We start from the raw sequence: 16,044 nt of genomic DNA, 5'->3' as shown, positions 1-16,044 counted from the left end.
CTCAGATTTTCCAGCATCAGCAGTTCCTACTATCTCGGAAATGCTAGAAATACTCAGCAATTATGTTGAGAGAGAAAAACAGTGTTAGTGACTTGGATGCTGCACATTATTCTTGCTCCTGCAACTTTCCTGTAGCAGATTGTGTAAGGGTTTCAAACTATCTCCATTCTGTCTGTTGTAACATCCTCCACAGATTCAGGAATAACTTTTATATTTTGTTGAAATCTTTCATTTTGTAATCATCAGGACAAACACGATAATGCCAAATTTCAAATCTTTACAGAAAAAAAATACTAGTGGAGAAACTGATTGACATCAAATCTGATTAGCAAACACATTGCTGTGGCGAAAGCAATGGGGATTATAGGCTCTCCATGTATCTAAGTAATACAACAAAGCTCAAGGTTTGAACAAATTACTTTTGCTTTCAATCAACTACTAATGGCCTGTCATGCTCGGTTTCTTTTTTCTCTTCCTCCTTTCTTGAGTGTCAGCAATACAATTGCTAAATTCCAATCTGCTGGAATCATTTCAGAATCTAGGGAACTTCAGAAAATCATTGTTAATGCATCCATCATCTCTGCAGCAATCCCTCTAGAACTTAGAATGGAGACCATCAGGTCCTAGGGATTTGCTGGGTCATCGTTTCTTTAATTACTCCAGGATTTTTTTCTCTGCTCATATTAATTATCTTATTTCCCACCCTATTAGCCCCTAAGTTGCCCTTTATTCCTCTTTTGCAACTACTGTCCTGTGTTGCGAAACTAGACACAAAATATTTGTTCAATATCTGTACGATTTCCACATCTCCCTATTATAAATTAGCCTGCCTTTGTTTCTCAGAAGCCAAGAATTAGTTTTGCTACCCTTTATATACACATACAAGCTCTTGAAATGGCATTGACTTCCTGGTCATCAGTTGGAGCCTGGATGTACTGTGACAGATGTTTCTTGGGACCTCTGAGAAGTCACAACAAAATGACAATCTGGGAAGTTTAAAATTCCGATGGGCAAACTTGGATTTTTCAGCATCTAGAACCCCATGAAAAAGCACCCAACTATAAGATGAGACTTCAGAGAGTTCCAGATACTGAAAACTAGACCAAACGTAAGGTCTGAAAAATGGCAGGTAAGTAGGTAACTGATTCAAAGATTTGGAAATTGAAAAATAGAAAAATTGAAAAATTGAGCCCAACTGGTTTTATATTTCTATCCAGTTTACTGTCATTTTTTTTTCAAGACAATTTTGTTGATCTTTGTTGGTTTCTAAAATACTCTCAATCTTCATGTTAACTACTATTAATTGGAACATTATTTCATCTAACATCCTAACTAAATTTATTACCCAGATTGGGTTGGATCTTTTTTTGTTGGATCTTTGTTTGGTAATGGAATGTGTTTTGTTAAACATTTTGAATTGATGCTTTGAACGCTGCCTCTTGCCAGCATTTGTGCTATTCCTGAATTACCCTTGAACTGAACAACTTGCTCAATCAAGAATCAATCACATTTCTGTGGGCCCTGAGTCTTGTAAGACAGGCCATGCCAGGTCAACAGATCTTTCCTTCCTTAAAGGCATGAGTGAACTAGATTTTTTTTGAAAAACAACAATTGATGATATTTTTATGTTCATGATAACACTTGGGATCACTTAATTCCAGATTTTATCCACAGGATTTAAATTCCACACAGCTGTCATGATGGTGATTTCAATCGAAGACTACTAGTTCAGTGAAATTACCACGCCACCCACTTCCTTATTTACCTTTATACCTTTCACCCAAACAAACTAAGCCTGCACTCACTGTATAAGTATGGAAGTAGCTTTTGTTAAGTTTAATATTCTTGTTTAGAGTGCGAGTATGTCACTTTTAAATGAAAATGAAATTTGCAGGAGGTGATGGCCTAATGGCATTAGCCCAAAACTATTATTCCAGACAGTGTTCTCGAGACCCAAGTTCAAATCCTATCATGACAGATATTGCAATTTGAATTCAATAAAAATCTGGAATTAAGAGTCTAATGATGACTACGACATAACTGTAAAAAGAAAATTTCGTCTGGTTCACTGATGCCCTTTAGGGAAGGGAACTGCTGTGCATAATTGATCTGGACTACATGTGTCTCCAGACCCATAGCAATGTAATCGACTCTTAACTGCTCTCTAGGCAATAAATGCTGGTCCAGCTAGTGACACCCACAATCCATGATGGAATAAGTTACATAAGAGTAACTATTTCCCAGTGGATACTTTACTGTGAGATTGATAAATAAACCTTCATCACTACACAATACTACAGTCATAGAATCGTATAGCATGTAAACAAACCCTTCGGTCTAACTAGATTTAAAATAGTTTCATACTTTGATGATGTCACAAGATAACATTCCCAGAAACTGTCACAAAAATATTCTACAAATTCATCTTTCAAACCACCTTTGCCAATTTGCTGGATTGGTCCAAATTATACAAAAATTCAAGTCACTTACAGTTATTATATCCAGGCTAGGAGATAGGTATGAAAAGTGCTCTTGAATTTAGAAGAAAGAATTGTAGCATAAAAATAATTAATTGGGAAAAGTGGGTTTCAATGAGATGAGAATGGATATAGGCTAGATAAATGAGAGTCAAAGGTTGGCAAGAAAAAAATGTTACTTGAAGAATGGATTACATTCACAGAATAGCTTGACTCAGTCAATGTCTATTCTTTCAGAAGAGAAAGTCTTGGCAAAGAAATCCAGAGCTCTCAGCATGACAAATCCCCAGAGGAGTTAGGCCAATTAGAGACCAAAAAGGAGATTTATGCATGATAGCAGAGAACATAGCTGAGGTATTAACATAGTACTTTGTATATGGCCTTACTAGGGAAGAAGGTAATTCCAAAACCATGGTGAAAAGGAGGTAAATAATACATTAAAAAAAACATTAAAATTGAAGAAGCCAGTATTGGATAGACTGTCTATATAGTTCACACTACACTAGAACTAGATGAGGTGTACCCAATGACATTGATGGAGAGAAGAGTCAAAGCTATCAAGGTATTGGACATAATTTTTTTCATCTTCCTTAATTCAGAAATGATGCCCAAGGGCTGGAGAACTGAAAATATCACACTGTTATTCAAAAAGAGCGTAAAGACAAACTCAGCAACTGCAGGCCAATTATTTTAACTTTGGTGATGGGGAAACTCATAAAAACAGTAATATAGGACAAAATTAATAGTCACATAGATGAATGCAGATGAAGGAAAGTCAGCATGGATTTGGTGAGGGAAAGTCAGATTCAATGAACTTGCTGTAATTTTTGAATAGGTAACAAAGAGTTGATGAATGCATTGCTATTGATGTGGTGTACACAGAATTCCATAAATCAGTTGATACAGTGATGTAAGCAGACCAGTGGGCAATTTTTAAATAAAGCATAGAGTATCCTAAGCTTTATCAGTAAGGGTACAATGAGCAAGGCAAAGAATGTTATGCTTAACTTTTACAGGGGAATAGTTCAACCCCAGCTGGAGTACAGGAATTCAGGATGTCCTGGAGACAGATGCGAAGTATTGGAGAGAGTGCACAAAAGATTCTCAGGAAAGATTCCAGCAATGAGAAATTTCAGCAGCAAAGTTAAGTAGAGAAATTTGGGACTTTTCCTTGGTGAAGGCTGAGAGTTCTGACAGTAGTATTCAAAATCATGAAAGATCAGAATACAATAGATAGGGAGGAATTGTTATCACTCATTAAGGGAGCAAGAACAAAAAGGCACAGAATTAAGGTAATCCACGGGGGAAAAAAAACATCAGGAAAAGCTCGCTCTCACAGCAGATCATTAAGGCCTGTATAATACTAATGGGAAGTACAGTGGAGGCAGATGGATATCTGAAAAGGAAATTGTTGAGGGTTAAGAGGAGAATGCACGAGAATGGCACTAGGTACAATGCTATTCAGAGAGCCAGCAACACATGATGGACTGAGTGGCTTTCTTCTGTGCTATAACAGTTCTGTGATTCTATGAGAATTAATAAGCAAGTTATTCGTAGATTAGTATCATTTCATTCACTATCGAAAATGCTGCTTTGGAGAAAGCTGATTGGACAAAATTGTCCACGTTAGATGTTTTCTGTTTTTATTAGAGAGAACATTGTTCCTGAACAGAGGTAATTTAAGTTCTTGTCCAATTGAATTCCATTAAACTGTATTTGTATCCCCAACCCCCTTCTCATGCACTTGACACTTTATATTTTTGGTTGTTGTTTCCAATTTCCAATTATTGTACAGTTATAAGCTAGGACAGCACAGTATAACAGTGATTAACAGTGGGACCTGGGTTTGATTCCAGCCTTGGGCAACTGTCTATATGGAGTCTGGACATTGTCCCCATGTTTGTATGTGTCCCTAAGGTGTGCTTCAGTTTCCTCTCACAATCCAAAGATGTGTAGGTTGGGTGGATTGGCCATGCTAAATTACCCCTAATGTCTAGGTATATGCAGGTTAAGTGAGTAAATGGTAAATGCGGGGTTATGGGTCTGGTTGGGATGGTGGGTGGACAGTCAATGGGCTAAAATGGCTTTTCTCTCCCTCTGGGGATTCTGTCATTCTATAAACAATCAAAGAGGCACAAATGAAGGCCATAAAATTCACAGAAAGTGATTTTCCTAAATTAGTTGTGTTAAGGTAGGTTACCTTGCATTTTTAAAATTTATGTAGGCTGATGTAGAAAGATGTTTTTGCAGACTCCTGCAAGCATTAAGCTTTACAAATTCAAATAGGTCATTGTATCTGCAAAAGTAATTAAAAGTTTGAAATTTTATCTCTGAGGCCAAGACAGCCACAGATTATTGGAGCTCAAACTGACAAGGGAAATTTTCCCTAATATTTTGTCTTTACCAATAAGCATCAAATTGGTCCTTGAGGGAAAGGCACCAACTCTAGAACAAAATTATTCAATCTACATTACTTTCCCGGCCTACTTTCCTCCATCCCATATCCATCTTCTCCTTTCCCCTCTATCATCCTTCATCAATTCTTTTTATTTTTTGACAGCCTCTACATCCTCACATCTCTCCTGCTACTTCATCTTTAATTTCCTTTCATAGCTGGCAATCATTTTCCCCAACTTCTTTTCCTGCTTTTTCATCTGACATTTCCATGCCTTCACATTTGACCCTGGTTGCTCCCAGCTCTTATAACCTCACCTATTTCTGGAGGAGGCCATAGTATAACAGTAATGTCATTGGACTAGTAATCCAGAGCCCCAGCCTAATATTGGGAAATACAAATAGAAAGTGCTGCAGTAATCAGCAGACCAACACAGGTTCAAATCCCACCATGGCAGATGGTGAAAATTGATTTCGGTAAAAATCTAGAATAAAAAGTTTGCTTAATGGCAATCGTAAAAGCACAATTGATCATCTGAAAAACCCACCTGATTCACTAATACTCTAAGGTCAGAAATCTTACATCCTTACCTGGCCTGGCCCACACGAAACTCTAAAACCCCCCAGGTATGTGGTTGACTTATTTTTCTTGGTCATTTAGGGATGGATAATAAATGCTGACCTTACCAGTTAAGTCTACATTCCATGAATGAATAAAATTAATACATAAGAACGAGTGTAGGTCATTTAACCCATCAAGTCTGCCCAACATTTATTATGGTATATCACTTCCATTAAAGAACTCACCTTTATTCAAGTAAATACCTCAACTGTCCTGTTTGAAAGAAAGGTATAAAAAGTTGGTGTAAATATTGGTTATTCAGGAAAACTTGCTCCTGTTCAACACGTTTTAACATATTATGTCTGAGGAATGGAGTTCAGTGGACTCAAGGAAATGTTTCTGAAGAAATGAGACTTCTTCAGTATCTTCTATGTGGATTTGATTGACACATCCCTCTTAACTTTTGGTAAAATTGAAGGAAAACTATTGTTTTAATCTTGTTTGGAAGAGCATCATTATAATACAAATTCATTTAAAAAAATCAAAATGATCATCATTGCACCACCAACATAGTTTCAAAAGAAAAGATTTTGAGTGGAATTAATCACTATTCACAAAAACGATTATGTAATGCTGTTTTGAGTAGACCCGAATATTATGGAGTAGCCTGATTTGTGATTAACTTGAAAGACATGGTTAAACAATGAGATTGAAAATTTTAATTATATATTTTAATGCTGAAAATTTATTAGTCATATCCCATTTAGTACAGTATATGCAATTTTTGAATTGAGATTATAACAGAGATGCAAAGAGTAAAATATGTCACAGGGAGAAAAAAACAGAATTCAAGTACTCATAATGATAATTGTTACGGATGAATTACTTTGATTGCAGAATTGGGCTCTGAATACAATTGGGCCATGTGGCATGAAAGAACTGCTGTTGAAGGTTTGGCAGAAAAGGAAGACACTCATTGGAAGTGGGTCCAGAAGAAATATGCTCAAGTCAAATGGAAGGAACAATTTATAATCAGTTTGATGGTCTCTGTGAGCAGATTGATTCACAGGGGAGAAGCAATTGTCCCAAGAAACCTGTACCTCCCGTGGCATTGATGGCACAGACACAGCGAGAAGGCTAATCCTCCAGACTTCTGTGTTAGTGACATTGGCCCAGATCTTCTAAGCAGTGGCAATGATCACCAGCTTGCCATTATCCCTGACCAGGCAATACTTTTGAATTTGTTTTGGGACATTGCAAGTCTGGCTTTCCCAAAACTGTTCAGCCCCACATCTAATGGGACAATTTGTCAAAGCTAAGCAGATTTAAGAAAAAATAGGGCACTCCCCTTTATTAGAAAGTAGCTGTTCCAGTGTCATATGATGTACTTAAATGCCTAGTCTTTCACAGTTAGTGATGGATGAGTGAATGCTTAGGTAGTAGAATGGGAGGATGGTTAGATGGGTGAAGCGGTTAAGTACATGAGGAGGGTAGGTAGTAGGTGCAGTATGAAACTGGGTAAGTAGATACGTTCGTATTGTGGGTACGTGGGGTAAGTGGGTAGGTGAGACTGGAATAGTCAGGGAAGGCCAGAGGTCATAGTCAGGTCTGGTCAGGGAGTAGTTAGGTAGAGAAAACAAAAATGCTGGAAATCACAGCGGGTCAGGCAGCATCCATGGAGAGAGAGCAAGCTAGCATTTTGAGTCTGGATGACTGTTCATCAGAGCTGATGTGAAGTGTGGAGGGGACAGCATTTCTGCAGTGGTGAGCAAAATAGAGTGCTAAGGGAACGAGGCTGCAGAGAGTGCAGAATCGTGATTGGAATGTGAGAATGGCAGAACAATGGTGTGTCAAAGTGCTTAACAGGAAAGAACAGATAGTCCCACTGGAGTGGGGGGGGAGGTGAAAGAAGACATGGTGACAGAGAATGCAACAAGTAAAGTAAAAGAAAGTGAAGGGGTTGGAGGACATATCAGCTCTTTTTAGTGAGGTTGTCAAATAGTTGGGAGTTGGGTTCGGAGGCAAGCAAATTGGATCAGGTGGCTAGTCAGATAATTAGGGGTAGTCAGTAGTTCGGGAAATTGGTCAGATGGTCAGTGAGGGTGACAGGGCGTGTGGCATACTTACCAGTTTTGCATTTATCCAGATGGCAGAGCTGACCAAAATCACTAACTCTAGCTCTCAGCTGCAGACATTATGAATATAGGAACAGGAGTAGGATTTTCAGCCTACTGAACCTGCCCCACCATACAATATGATGATTGCTAAATTGAAGACTTCAATGTCTTTTGATTATCTCATCCCAATAACCCTCTATACCAATGGCAATATAAATCTATCAACCTTTACCTTGAACATACTCAGAAAATGAGCTGCCAAGTTTCACTTCCCTCTGAGTACAACAAAATTCTCCTTATGCTGGATCTAAGTGGCATCTCTTTGGTTTTAAGAGTTCCCAACCAGGGAAAACATTTTACCTGCATCTACCCAGTTTATCCTTTTAAGTGTTTTGTAAGTTTCAATCAGATCATCTCTCATCTTTCGAAACACCAAATAATACTGATGGTCTCTTCAGAGGATAATCCTACTGTTCCAAGAACAAGTCTGGTGAATATTCAATGCACTCCATCTATGGCAATAATATCTTTACTGAGATGAGGAGACCAAACCTGCATACGGTACTCCAAGTATGGTCTAGATCATAGAATCCGTACAGTGTGGAAACAGGCACTTTGTCCCAACAAGAACATCACATCCAGACCCAGGCTCATAATCTACATATCCCTGAACACTATGGGCAATTTAGCACAGCCAATCCACCTAGCCTGCACATCTTTGGACTGTGGGAGGAAACTGGAACACCCGGAGGAAACAATGCAGACATAGGGAGAATGTGCAAACTCCACACAGGCAGTCGCCCAAGGGTGGAATTGAACCCAGGCTCCTGGCGCTCTGCGGCAGCAGTGCTAACCACTGAGTCACCATGCTGCCCAGAAACAAAGAAGTCCAGCATGGGGATTGAACCCACGACCCTGAGATTAGGAGTCTCATATTCTACCGCCTGAGCTAGCCGGGCCGAAGACGATTCTATAGAATTGTAGCAAGATTTCTCTACTTTTGTACTGAAATCCTCCTGCAACAAAAGCTGACATTACATTAGCCTTCCTAATATCTTGCTATACCTGCATGTTAACCTTCAGTGAATTACCAACAAGCACATCCAGGTCTCTTTGTACATTTACACTTCCCAACTTCTCACAGCTCTGCACACCTGTTTCTCATATCAAAGTGGATAATCTCACAATTTTTACACATTATATTCCATCTGCCATGTTGTTGACAACCCAGGACACCAACAACATCAATTAGGGCACCACCATGAAACTAGTAGATTTGTGCCTCACAACCCACTTCACCTTCAACAACAACATATCCTCAATGTCAGGACTGATTGCAGAAGCAGTGATGCAAAGGTTAGAACGGACAGCGCCCCCAACTATACAACCCAAACTTTGGGTCCAATATGTGGATGACACCTTTGTGATTATTAAAGGCACTAAACTGGAAGAAACCCACCGACACATAAACAACATCCTTACCGGGATAAAATTCACAAAAGAAGAGAACAACAACTGACTACCCTTCCTGGACATAACGGTAGAACACAAAAACAACAGGGAACTCCAGACTAGTATATCTGGAAAGACCACACATGCGGGCCAAATACTCAGTTACTAGCAACCACCCCAACGCCCAGAAACAGAGCTACATCAGGACACCATTTAAACAAGCCACAACACGTTACAGCAACCCGGAATAACACAAAGCAGAACAGGAACACTTATACGGAGTCTTCAAAAAGAAACAGATACCCGAAAATCACAATCCGCCGTTATCTCCGATTCAGACCACAACAGGAAGATACAACATAACCAGAATTACTTATCACCCTACCATACATCAAGGACATTTCAGAGATGACTACAAGACTACTCAGACCCCTAGGTATCAGAGTAGCCCATAAGTTGACCACCACCCTATGACAGCTACTAACAAACGTAAAGGATTGCATACCCAAAACCGGCAAACTGGGATAATGAACAAAACACCATGCAAGGGCTCTGAGAAACATTACATAGGCCAAGCCGGAAGAAAATTGACTATACGGATACATGAACACCAACTAGCCACCAAGAGACATGACCAATTCTCACTTGTCTCACTACACACGGACAACGAGGGACACAAATTTTACTGGGACAACACATCAATAATCGCAAAAGCCAAACAGAGACCCACCAGGGAATTCCTAGAGGCCTGGTATTCCATTCGGAATTCCATCAACAAACATTGAATTAGACCCTGTGTACAAACCATCGAGAAACAAAACCGGAAGTAATACCAACAACCCCAGCAAATTGAGCCACATAAATAACAAGCAGGACAGAACATAGACGCTTCACTGGAGGCGCACTGACAACGTTACCTAGCAGAGTGACAAAATGTTTGCAACCAAACCTACCAGCTCAGCAAGCATGTCTACAACCTCACTTTTTTTGTGTAGGTAGGTCTATAGCTACTTCAGAATCTATATCTATGATTATCTGAAGAAACTAAACTAAAATCTACTATTAGTATTGTAACTGATTGATTAAATTATTTAACAGAAATTCACTAATTAAATATTTTATCTATGTCTTATGCATAAACAACTGCAGCTCAGTATCCTGGAGCCTACAGAGCTGCAATTGTTCTACTTGTGAAGACTACATTAAGCAAATATTTTCCCAAGCGCTCTAACTACTGACAGCCATGTTCTGTTGCATTAGCCATGGGCAGCTGTTGGCCATTTTGTGCTGCCCCAAGATCTAGGCAATCTGGTTCCAAAGGTCAAGCCAGATACCGGAACAAAACACAGATGACCAACCAGACAGCACAACATAAACCAAAGCAGAAATTGCTGAAAAGGCTCAGCAGGTCCAGTAGCATCTGTGGAGAGAAATCAGTGTTAACATTTCAGGTCAAGTGATTCTTCCTTAGGACTCAGTGCAATGTAACACTGGCAGTAAGGAAGTCCAAAGAATGAGCAGAAGCACAAACATATTGGTACCTTTGGGCTAAAAGGTACCATTTGTCTTTGACAAATAGGATTAAGGAAAAGCCTAATTTTTTTTTTACATATTAAGGAGCAAGAGATAACTCGGGAAAGATAGGTACACTCAAGGATAAGGGAAGGAATTTTTGTGTGGAGTCAGAGGAGGTGGATGAGGTCCTTAATGAATACTTTGCATCAGTATTTATAAATGAGAAAGACATGATGGATGGTGTCTCAGGAGGGGTGTGTTCATATTCTAGGCCATGTCAATATAAAAATGGAGGTGGTGTTGGGAGTTTTGAAAAGCATTAAGGCAGATAAGTCCCTAGCACCTAATGAGATCTATCCCAGAATGCCGAGGGAGGCAAATGAGGGCCTTATACAAAATCTTTGTATCCTCTTTAGTAACAGGAGTAGGACAACAGGGATAATCTGGGAAATTACAGTCTGGTGAGCCTTACGTCAGGGGCAGGATTTACTGGCATGTGGAAAATATGGACATTAGCAATAAGCAGCATTGCTTTGTACAGGGAAGGTTGAATCTTTTAAACTTGATTGAGTTTTTTGAGAAAGTGACAAAGGTGATTGATGAGGACAGTGTAGTAGCCGCTGTCTACACGGGCTTTACAACGCCACAAGATCCCTCCTACAGGCTGATGCAAAAGGTGAAGTCACACAGGATCAGCAGTGAGCTGATACAAAACTGACTTAGACATAGAAGATACACTACAATTCACCTACTTCAGAAAAGGTCCATGGCAGATACCATTTCCCATTCCCTACACTCATCCCTGGAATATCTACATAACAAGGACAATTATGTCAGACTCCTATTTATTGACTTTAGCTCCACTTTATTCTAGCAAAACTCATTTCCAATCTCCGAGATCTAGTTTCTGCAGCTGGATCCTCAACTTCCTGACCCACAGACCTCAAATCAGCAAGGATAGGTGACAACATCCTACACAACAATCCTCAACACCGGTGCCCTACAAGGCTGTATACTCAGCCCCTTACTATACTCTTTATTAACTCACAACTGTATTGTCAAATTCATCTCAAACTCCATTTATAAATTTGTTGATGACACCACTGTAGTTGGTCAGATCTCAAACAATACCAAGGCAGAGTACAGGGAGGAGATAGGCAGTTTAGGTGCATGGTGTAGAGATAACAAACTCTCCTTCAATGTCAGCAAAATGAAGGAGCTGATCATCAACCTCAGGAAGCGCAGGACACACCCCTGTCTGTATCAATGTTGCAGATGTAGAGGTGGTCAAGAGCTTCAAGTTCCTAGGATCTATCCTGGTCCATCCACATCCACATCCACACTATAGTTAAGAAAATATACCAATGCCTCAACTGCCTCAGAAGGCTAAGGAAATTTGGCATGTCCACAGTGCCTGTAACCAATTTTTATTGATGTATAAGAGAACGCATCCCATCTAGATGTATCACAGTTTGGTATTGCCCAAGACTGTAAAAAATTACAGAAAGTTGTGAATGCAACCTAATCCATCACATAAACTAGCCTTCCTTCAATTGATTCCATATACACTTTCCACTGCCTTGGGAAAGCAGCCAACATAATCAAAGATCCATCCCACCCCGGGTATATGCTCTTCCAACTTCTTCTATCGGGCAGAAAATACAAAAGTTTGAAAACACATAACAACAACAGATTTAAGAATAGCTTCTTCCCTGCTGTTATCAGACTTATGAACAGACCTTTATTTCATTAGAGTTGATCTTTATCTGCACCTTTCCTGTAGTTGTAACACTATATTCTACATTCTGTTCTATTACTGGTGATGTACATATGTAAGGTATGATTTGTCTGGTTAGCACACAAACAATACTTTTCATGTATCTTGGCAGACGTGACAATAACGTATCAAAGCAAATCAAGTCAGCATATTATCACAACATATCCTGAAAAACATATATCTCAGCAGGAATTGTCTTATAGCATATAAGGGATCATTAATTCCATGGATTGGCATAATACGCCAGCTCATTTTGGCTTCCCAAAATTTTGTACCTGGTAGATGCCAATAGTCGAGTAGTGTCTGACTACCAGTATGGACAGATCTTGGTATAGTCACAATTCATGACGCTCCAATCACACCAGTGACTCACACATGGCACAATTGAATCAGCTGAAGCTGAAGACATTCTTAAAGTTGATCTATCACATTATGTCCAGAACCAATGTGCACATCACAATTTGCCAACAATGAGCAAATACATGAGTTGCAAAAAACGATTATGCAGTGATTGCCTGGGAGTATTAAAGAACCTTCAGAGAACATTAATTCCTTTTATCCGTACAGACCTGAATTTGGTATATCTTATGGCAATCATTTTAAAAGAAAACAGGTCCCAGTACTAAAATCATTATGCCAGAATACCATGTCCATGTTACACCAGAACATATGGTTATTGAATACACAAAAGCTAGCACGTGAATCTGTGTGCTGGTTAGATATGATTCATGATATTCAATGACTCATAAATACATGTAATGTGTGATAATAATACCAACTCCAGCAGCAGTGAGAGATTATACACCCACATGATGTTTTGTCCACTCCTTGATTAAAATAACAGAATTATTCACAAAGCACAGGGATGATTACATTCTTGTAACATTATTTCTCCAAATTTCCCGTTGCTCAGCATCTTAGCAACACAATCAGTGCAACAATCGTTGAGACGATGTCTGCAATTTTCAGTTTATTTGGTGTCTTGAAATGGATAGTGTATGACAATGGGCCACAGTTCACCAAACCATTTCAAGGCATTTGTGCTAAATAAGGAATAGATTATAGAACATAGAACTGTACAGCACAGGAACAGACCCTTCGGCCCACGATGTTGTGCCAAACATAATGCCAAATTAAACCAATCCCTTCTGTCTTCCCTTGGTCCACATCTTTCTATTCCTTGCATGTTCATGTGCATATCTAAAAGTCTCTCAAAGGCCCCTGTCATATCTGCTTCCATCACCATCCCTCGCAGTGCGTTCCAGACTCCTAACACACACTGTGTCAAAAAGCGTGCCCCTCACATCTCCTTTGATCATTCTGCCTCTCACCTTAAATGTCCCTAGTATTAGACATTTCAACTTGGGAAAAAGATTCTGACAGTCAACCCTATCTATGCATCTCATAATTTTATACACTTCTATCAAGTCTCCCCTCAGCCTCCACCTCTCCAGAGAAATCAATCTGAGATTTTCTAGCCTCTCCTTATAGCTCATACCCTCTAATCCAGGCACCATCCTGGTAATCCTCTTCCGCACTCTCTCCAAAACCTCCACATCCTTCCTGTACCGTGGCAGCTAGAATTAAATGCAATACACCAAGTGTGACCTAATTAAAGTCTTATAAAGCTGCAACATGACATTCTGACTCTTGTATTCAATTCCCCAACCAATAAAGGCTAGCATGCCATACATAAAATAACACAGTGTGAAGCTGGAGGAGCACAGCAGGCCAGGCAGCATCAGAGGAGCAGGAAAGTTGACGTTTCAGGTCGGGACCCTTCTTCAGAAATGCAAGGGAACAAGATATTTGCAATGCTTTGCATTGCTGCATTTTTTGGAATACCAATGAAGGAGAGGGACTACCATCCTCAGCACGACCTGTGCTCAGAAGACAAGTATGAATGACCTTGCCCAGCAACTAATTGTCTAACCAATTCAAAACACAAGGCATGCATCTTCAAAGACAGAAGAAAATGAAAGAGATACATGGTGGTCAAGCAGGTAGAGAACTATCAAATCTGTGCACTGGGCAAAGAGTTTGAGTCAAAAATACAAATACAATTACTTGGTTACCAGAATGTCATGTTGCAGCTTTATAATACTTTGGTTAGGCCACATTTAGAGTATTGCATTCAATTATGGCTCCCACACTACAGGAAGGATGTGGAGGCTTTGGAAAGGGTGCAGAAGAGGTTGACCAGGATGCTGCCTGGATTAGAGGGTATAAGTTATAAGGAGAGGCTAGAAAAACTTTTGAGTGGCAGAGGCTGAAGGGAGACTTGATAGAAGTCTACGAAGTTATGAGATGCATAGATAGGGTTGACAGTCAGAATCTTTTTCCCCCAGAGTTGAAATGCCTAATATGACCATCAGAAGAGCATTCTACCAAGAACCAAGCCCTACCCTATCCCTGTTGCTCTGCATTTCCCATGGCTAATTCACCTACCCTGGTACATCCCTGGACATGATGGTGCAATTTAGCACGGCCAATCCACCTAACCTGCACATTTTTGGACTGTGGGAGGAAACCCACACAGACACGGAGAATGAGCAAACTCCACACAGGCAGTCACCTAAGGCTGGAATCGAACCCGGTCCTGTGCTGTGAGGCAGTGGTGCTAACTACTGAGCCACTGTGCTGCCCCATTGTCAAACCTTCAAAGCATACACTGAAGTTTAAATTGTTAAATCTTCTAAACACCGTTCCTGTCCATTTGTATAATTACAACATTGACCAACGTGTGCTTATATATGACCATGATTTTTTTATCTTTGGAGAAAGGAGGATGTTGATTTATGTCTCACAGCTGCTAAGCAGTGTAACTGTAAGAGAAACGTTTATAATATCACTGTATCAAAGAGACAACTCACGGCTGCCTAGTAAGAATCTCACCTCGACATTCAGAACCTAGTAAAAGATGCAACAAGGTGTTTCTGACATTGAGACAGGCCTCGTTGGACTTCTTGCACAATGCTGTCATATTTCTCACCATAGCCTACATCTTTAGGAAACTATAAGATTCCGTCCATTGTTTCTTCTGCCACCTCTTCCCTAAAGTAATGAAAGCGTAGATAGATTTTTATCAAAGCAAATTGGCTCTCCAGTGAGACGATTCTTTAAACACTATAGATATTGAGCATTACTAGGTTCGAATTATGTTCAAAATACAATTAGAAATGAAAGTGATGAGCAAGCATGGAGATAAAAAAAAAATCATAGGATTATATCCATCAGTGGTGGACTATCCAATTACTATGAAAATAGGTTGGAATAAGTACCACTCTGGGTGTATTACCAGCATTCTCCTGCTTATGTCACCCCTGCACTTGTCTGCACACGAGTGCTTGTCCAGTCTCAGGTAATTAACTGGCATATAATAAGTACATCGACTGTGAGTGTTCTGCAATAGTTCCAGTGTAGAGTGGCACTGTACTGGTCTAGCACTCATCCACTATATTTACAAATGTATCAGACATTAACCAGATCAGTCACAGCGAACACGATAGTTCTTGTACAAGGCCAAACATTTCTTTTACCCCTTGTTTTCTCTTTTTCACTTTTAATAGCATTCTCTAGTGATTGATTAGGTCACACCTTCCCTACTGTTGTAATAAAATCTTTACACAAATTATTTCACAATTTAAATTCTTAGATGGGATGAGATATTGTATTGACGAAAGTTCAATCAGTTTTTATTTCAAAGCGACAATTTTATATTACATAGACAGCAGGAACTGCAGATGCTGG

General features: G+C 39.6%; 1 non-coding gene across 1 annotated transcript; it reads right to left on the bottom strand.

The window, feature by feature from the left end:
- Positions 1-8,436: 8,436 nt before the first annotated feature.
- On the bottom strand, positions 8,437-8,509 carry trnar-ccu. The gene has a single exon. It is a non-coding gene; the product is annotated as a tRNA-Arg (tRNA).
- Positions 8,510-16,044: the final 7,535 nt, after the last annotated feature.

The sequence above is a fragment of the Rhincodon typus genome, chromosome 4 (assembly GCF_021869965.1).
Source record: "Rhincodon typus isolate 14 chromosome 4, sRhiTyp1.1, whole genome shotgun sequence".
Taxonomy (NCBI): Eukaryota; Metazoa; Chordata; class Chondrichthyes; order Orectolobiformes; family Rhincodontidae; genus Rhincodon; species Rhincodon typus.
The sequence above is the reverse complement of the archived record's forward strand: the minus strand, read 5'-3'. Positions and strand labels throughout refer to the sequence as shown.